The following is a 7,235-nucleotide window of genomic DNA, read 5'->3' on the forward strand; positions in this document are numbered from 1 at the left end:
GTCTGAATCAAGTAAATTTTGATGTAGGCTTTGTCTGATATCTTCGTTACTAGCTGCATGACGGCTAGATTGAGTGGACAAGTCTAAAACTATTTCACCATCTCTGTCACTAAACTAACTCGTATCCGCATACATATCTTCTGTAGCGGTCTCATTGTTTTCCGCACGCATTTCTGTCCCCATGTCATAGTTCACTCCAATGTTCTCAGTCTCAACTTTTTCCAGCCAGTATTTGGTAAACTGTATGCTCTCTTATTCAGGTGGAGCATCTGTTTGGTCTAATGAAAATTTTTGTGGTAATGGATGGCTTGAGAATATTCCTCTGATGGGTATTTCTTTTGGTATCACTGTTTCTTTGGGAACAATTCTGATGATTCTTTGTTTTTGGGACACGACAACAGGAGCTGCTTCCCTGTTATCCTGCTGTCGCCATTTCACTGCTGTAAGCGTGCATCTTTGTTGCCATCTCATTGTTTGTGTCTATTTTGAGCTAATTTGAGCATTGTTTTGAGCTGTGTCCCTGAAAAAAAAGACATGGTTATCAGCAGAAAATACAAAGAACAAACAGCGTAAAGCAGAGGGTTCCGAAACTTTTTGGACCATGGGTCGGATTTCGGAAGGGAAGGGATTGAATACCGGATTAACATCTAGTCGAGCAACCATCAGCCAGATCTCAGCACAGCCATGGAACCGCGAGAGCTTTTGAAGGTACAAATTGCAAAAGCGGTGGATTCGAATGGCTTTCCCGACTGAAGGCTAGATTTGTCTTGTTTCTAATGATTCAATTATTTGACCCGGACGGATACAATGTCAGATTTTATTTGAGAGCGCAGAGTTCTGACAGCAGACAGATCCCCAAATATACAAATACTGCCTAAGTGCTGCAGACATGCATTGATTGCTTCTAGTGTGGACAGGGGTTGGCAATGTAAAGAAAATGTAACGTAACGTTTACATGTAAAATATGATTTTTTACATCAGTGAAAAAAACATTTTTTACATTAAATTTTTACGTGTAAAGTGTATACCTCAGTCATAAATGCTTTCGAGGCCAAAACTGGATAAAATGCTTTTTTTATTTGTTACATTTTAACACGTAAAAGAAAAAAAATCCATTTAAAGTGCCAACCCTGACTGTGGACATGCACAGGACATGCATCCCTGGAGTACCCCAAAATAGTGGGTACTCTACCCCATAAACAGCTAGTGGCCCTGACTGGGAAAGATCCTGTTTTTGTCAGATTTTAACAGAGTTCAGGGTCTTCTTAAATAGCCTCAAAATGTATGGTAGCTTACTCTGCTGAAAAAATAAAAAGAAACAAAACATTTGCCAAACAAGCAATAATGTGGTCTGACAACAGCAAACCATCTGCAAAACGAACCCCCAGAACAGCTATGACGAAAAACCTGCATCAGAATTGTAAACTAGAAACTTAAACTGACCTATCCTACTAGCTGATTCCCTTGCTGTGGTCAAATCTCTGCAAATTTCAAAAGAATTCCTTTTACAGGTACACAGTCCTGACACGCCAATTACCCTTACCTTTCTCTCGCCATCTTAAGGGCCTCTTTCAACAAGAAATTGCCACGGCTCATGATTCTGCTTTTCAGTTTGACGGAATGTTTTCTTCTACATAGCCATAAATTTGACGAAAGGTTGGCCTTATTTGGCGATATCTGCTCATGCGCTGGAAGTAAAAGCAAAGATCTAAAAGCCGATATCTGAATGTGTAGATATCGCATTTTGAGTCACAAGAGAATATAAGTTTTCCAGATAGCGCCAAATAAAACTACCATATATCTTGGCTATTTTTGTAGATATCACGTTTTTGACTCGACCAACTGATAGAGCGGAGTGCCTTTACTTGGCATACGCAGAAATCTCAATTTCGCTCGTCATGTCAGATATCGCCTTTTGATTGACGGCAGCCGATACTCTCTACGATGTTCCAGTGCCCAGCTATCTGTGGAAAAGAAAGAAAGAAAACAAAAGACGCAGTTCAGGCAAAATGTGGTAGTAGCTACCACTTTTCTTGATTTTCAAGCCAATATATTTCCCTTGCTGTTCAAGCCAAGGGACAGAACATTTCCTATACCGGAGTTTTGAACACGGCGGTTCTAATGGTGTACTTTTTGTTTTGATCTGACTTTTTTTTTAGGAGTTATGGGTCTTTATATTTCTTAACATTGGACGTGATCGTCTCTTACTAGGTTGCTAGCTACCGCTGCAACCCGGATGTATTCTGTCAGTCACTATGGAAAGAGGTTCGTTCTTTAATATACGTGATCGTCTCTTACTAGGTTGCTAGCTACCGTTGCAACCCGGATACTGCTGCAGCCCGGATAATGTAAAACCTGGTTGCAAACGGGAAAAAGCCTATGGCTTTTTCTTCTTTGAATTAGTAAGAGACGAACCTCAAACAATCAATTAGCTGACTAAGTCCAATATATTCAATGGTTTGTTATTGTTTTTTGTTAGGTTCTTGCTACTCGACGCGTGACTTTAACTAATCATAACTTTGTCAAACATGTTTTTGTTGTTTTGTGTATTTGTTTTTGCTGTTATTTTTTATTTTGTTTATTGGCCTACTTTATGGGGTTTGTAATCTCTATAAATAAACGAAAACAAAGCCCTACGGATAATTTAATGAGAGAACTTGCCGATAGATTAAAAGATCCATGGATTTCTTCAGGAGGACTAGTGAAGCCAAGTCTTTTGAAGCAGAAAGAACAGGGAAAAATAAAAAAAATTCTGACGAAGCTTAAGGATCCTTTTGTAGTACCAGGACCTCTTCCTCCTCATAAAAGGTCCAAGTACTTGTAACAGGTCCAAGTTCACGCACACCCCCAAAAGTAGCTCTTATAGCTCCACCATCTAAAGGATTATTCGTAACAGGTTCAAGTGCCAATGAAGAAAACCTTGTTTACTCGGCTATAAGGGGATTTGAAGAAGCGATCAAGAATGAGGAGCAGAACGAATTTAAAATTATATAGAAGTTAATTTAATTTCTTTCCCCATGCTTCTTTTACACTTGTAGATAATTATTTGGCCCATCTTGAGCCAAACCAAAAGCAGGTCGTTCTCAAATATGGTGGGTTAAGGTCATAAAGGAAGGTTAAAGAAATCACGTTTTTGACTCGACTAACCGATAGAGCGGAGTGTCTTTACTTGGCATACGCAGAAATCTCAATTTCGCTCGTCATGTCAGATATCGCCTTTTGATTGACGGCAGCCGATACTCTCTACGATGTTCCAGTGCCCAGCTATCATTGGAAAAGAAAGAAAGAAAAAAAAGACGCAGTTCAGGCAGAATGTGGTAGTAGCTACCACTTTTCTTGATTTTCAAGCCAATATATTTCCCTTGCTGTTCAAGCCAAGGAACAGAACATTTCCTATACTGGAGTTTTGAACATGGCGGTTCTAATGGTGTACTTTTTGTTTTGATCTGACTTTTTTTTAGGAGTTATGGGTCTTTATATTTCTTAACATTGGACGTGATCGTCTCTTACTAGCTACCGCTGCAACCCGGATGTATTCTGTCAGTCACTATGGAAAGAGGTTCGTTCTTTAATATACGTGATCGTCTCTTACTAGGTTTCTAGCTACCGTTGCAACCCGGATACTGCTGCAGCCCGGATAATGTAAAACCTGGTTGCAAACGGGAAAAAGCCTATGGCTTTTTCTTTTTGAAATAGTAAGAGACGAACCTCAAACAATCAATCAGTTGACTAAGTCCAATATATTCAATGGTTTGTTATTGTTTTTTGTTAGGTTCTTGCTACTCGACGCGTGACTTTAACTAATCATAACTTTGTCAAACATGTTTTTGTTGTTTTGTGTATTTGTTTTTGCTGTTATTTTTTATTTTGTTTATTGGCCTACTTTATGGGGTTTGTAATCTCTATAAATAAACGAAAACAAAGCCCTACGGATAATTTAATGAGAGAACTTGCCGATAGATTAAAAGATCCAAGGATTTCTTCAGGAGGACTAGTGATGCCAAGTCTTTTGAAGCAGAAAGAACAGGGAAAAATAAAAAAAATTTTGACGAAGCTTAAGGATCCTTTTGTAGTCCCAGGACCTCTTCCTCCTCATAACAGGTCCAAGTACAGGTTCAAGTACTTGTAACAGGTCCAAGCTCACGCATACCCCCAAAAGTAGCTCTTATAGCTCCACCATCTAAAGGATTATTCGTAACAGGTTCAAGTGCCAATGAAGAAAACCTTGTTTACTCGGCTATAAGGGGATTTGAAGATGCGATCAAGAATGAGGAGCAGAAAGAATATAAAATTATGTAGAAGTTAATTTAATTTCCTTCCCGATGCTTCTTTTACACTTGTAGATAATTATTTGGCCCATCTAGAGCCAAACCAAAAGCAGGTCGTTCTCAAATATGGTGGGTTGAGGTCATAAAGGAAGGTTAAAGAAAAATTGGAACTTTCTGGTATAATATAAAGAAGGAGGCTTTGCATAAGAGAGGATGGAACAGGGGCGTGCCTAGCTGCATTAATTACAGCCGGTATTTCAAGTCAGAAATGACGTCATTAATAAAACTTGTAAGAACAAACTAGAATGGAATAAAGCTTTACATTGATTCTATAAGGAATTTGTTTCCCATTGGCAGTATGGACTTTTCATTTTTAATGGACACAATGAACATTTTCATTGGTATTTGTAAAACTATCTGTGGAAAAGAAAAAAAAGAAAAAAAGATGCCATTGGGGCAGAATGCTGTAGTAGCTGTCACTTTTCTTGATTTTCAAGCCAATATATTACCCTTGCTCTTAAAGTCAAAGGATAGTAAGTTTCCTATATAGGGGTTTTGGACAAGACAGTTATAATGGTATACTTTTTGTTTTGATCTGACTTTTTTTTTAGGAGTTATGGGTTTTTATTTATTTCTTAACATTGGACGTGCTCGTCTCTTACTAGGTTGCTAGCTACCGCTGCAACCCGGACAATAATTGACAAACACCAATTATGATGAGCTATATCGGTCTTTTATGTAACCTACGGCTTTTTCTTCTTTTAAATAGTAAGAGACGAAACTCAAACAATCAAGTAGCTAACTAAGTCCATTGTATGGAATGGTTTGTTATTTCAGTGATCGTCTTTTAATGTAAAGCTCTAATATGAAACTATGATGTCTTCACGCAATTTCTTCTTCATAGAACTAAGCAAATGCTTGTGATTCATGCATAAAGCCCGGTGAATATGTGTATCAACCTTTTGTATGTTATAGAAGTCTCTGTATGGGATAGATATCTGTTCAGAAACTTCTTGCTGCTCGTTCAGCAATTCATGCATGTGATACTTGTGATTCAACAATTTCAAACGACGATAGCTGAAGGTCTTCAAAGGTCCATTAGCAATCATGGTGTAAAGAAGCTGCAGATCCTTCCTAAAGGTTTCAACGTCAACATAGTCATATCTCACTGCTCTATTACCAGTTACGTCTTTTTCACTAGTAACTGGCACGTAACTGGTAACTGGCAAAAGACGTAACTGGCAACAGAGCAGTGAGATATGACTATGTTGACGTTGAAACCTTTAGGAAGGATCTGCAGCTTCTTTACACCATGATTGCTAATGGACCTTTGAAGACCTTCAGCTATCGTCGTTTGAAAATATTGAATCACAAATATCACAAGCAAGAATTTCTGAACGAGCAGCAAGAAGTTTCTGAACAGATATCTATCCCATACAGAGACTTCTATAACATACAAAAGGTTGATACACATATTCACGCCGCTGCATGCATGAATCACAAGCCTTTGCTTAGTTCTATGAAAAAGAAATTGCGTGAAGAAGGCAATCGGGTGGTGGACGTTAATGAAGATGGTAATACTAAAACATTGAAAGAAGTGTTTGACGATTTGAAGTTAACTCACCCAGATTTGACTGTCGATTCCTTGGATATGCAATTTGAAAGAAATACTTTCCATCGTTTCGAAAAATTCAATAAAAAGTATAACCTGGCTGGTAATAGCAGGCTACGAGAAACTTTTCTAAAAACAGACGCCTACATAGAAGGCAAATATTTTGGGAGCATTATAAAGGAAGTGATGAATGACTTAAAAGAATCTAAATATCAGAGCGCTGAGATGCGGATATCCGTAGCTGGGAAATCAGTTGAAGAATGGGACAAGGTTGCTCGTTGGGTGATCAAATGGGATGTCTATTCAAAGAATGTAATTTGGTTGGTGTAAATACCAAGAGTGTATGATATTCTTAGATGAAATGACACTGTTGCTAACTTCCAATCAGTTATAGATAATGTTTTTAGACCATTGTTTGAAGTCACCAACGATCCGTCAAATCACTCAGAACTAAATCATTTCTTACAGCATGTTGTTGGTTTCGATTCTGTTGACGATGAATCGACACCAGAACAATATAATTTTAGCTGTGAAATCCTTACTCCAGAAGAGTGGACTTCAACAGAAAACCCACCTTACTGGTACTACGCATACTATACTTATGCAAATTTATGTGTGCTAAATCAATTTAGGAAAGACCGTGGCCTTAATACTTTTACGTTCCGTCCCCAAGAAGGTATCCAAGGGAACGATATGACTAAAACCAATGTCCCAAATATTCGCATTGCATATCGCTATCAGACGTTGTTTTAAGAACTTACGAATATTTTTATAGCTGTTATTGGCGAAGAAAATTTATTTTGAATAATGTCAGTCTTGTCTAAACGCAAAAAGTGCATGGGGAAATCACCGTATCGTTATTCTTCCGTAATTCTCCAAAAAATGTTCTGGAAAACTACGTCAATGAGGTATAGAATAAATATTTGGGCGAATCCCTGCCAACAAGAGACAGATATGAGGATGAGTCAACTATTCAAGCTATTAGGAAGAGGGCTAAAGCCCCCTCTATACTGTCTGCTTACAGAGCAAGCGATAAGCTCATTCCGGGGGGGGGGGTCATAAGTTGATTATTTTTCTAGAGAACCAATACTGTTTAGAACCCATTTGTACTCCAATCATAGGAAATATTCCTTTTATGGCACATTTTCAAGAATTTTTTTAACCTTAAGAGCTGCCGCAGCCAGACACGTAAGTAGAAATGTTTCGAGGGGAGGAGGGAAGTGAACAATACTTGAGAATTTAAATAAGAAGTCCAAAACTCAGAAATTTAAAGTGTTGGGGAGAGGGCGAGCCCCAAGACCATCACCTGCGTAAATCCCTGGTCACAACCCCTGTATTTTGCTAAAATAACGCCC

At 38.3% G+C, this 7,235-nt stretch overlaps 1 pseudogene; it reads left to right on the forward strand.

Annotated features, from left to right (window-relative positions):
- Nucleotides 1–2,255: 2,255 nt before the first annotated feature.
- On the forward strand, nt 2,256–6,633 carry LOC148955932 (AMP deaminase 2 pseudogene; annotated as a pseudogene).
- The last annotated feature ends 602 nt before the right edge of the window (nt 6,634–7,235 follow it).

The sequence above is a fragment of the Artemia sp. Qi Xiang Cuo genome, chromosome 1 (genome assembly GCF_049724085.1).
Source record: "Artemia sp. Qi Xiang Cuo chromosome 1, ASM4972408v1, whole genome shotgun sequence".
NCBI lineage: Eukaryota > Metazoa > Arthropoda > Branchiopoda > Anostraca > Artemiidae > Artemia > Artemia sp. Qi Xiang Cuo.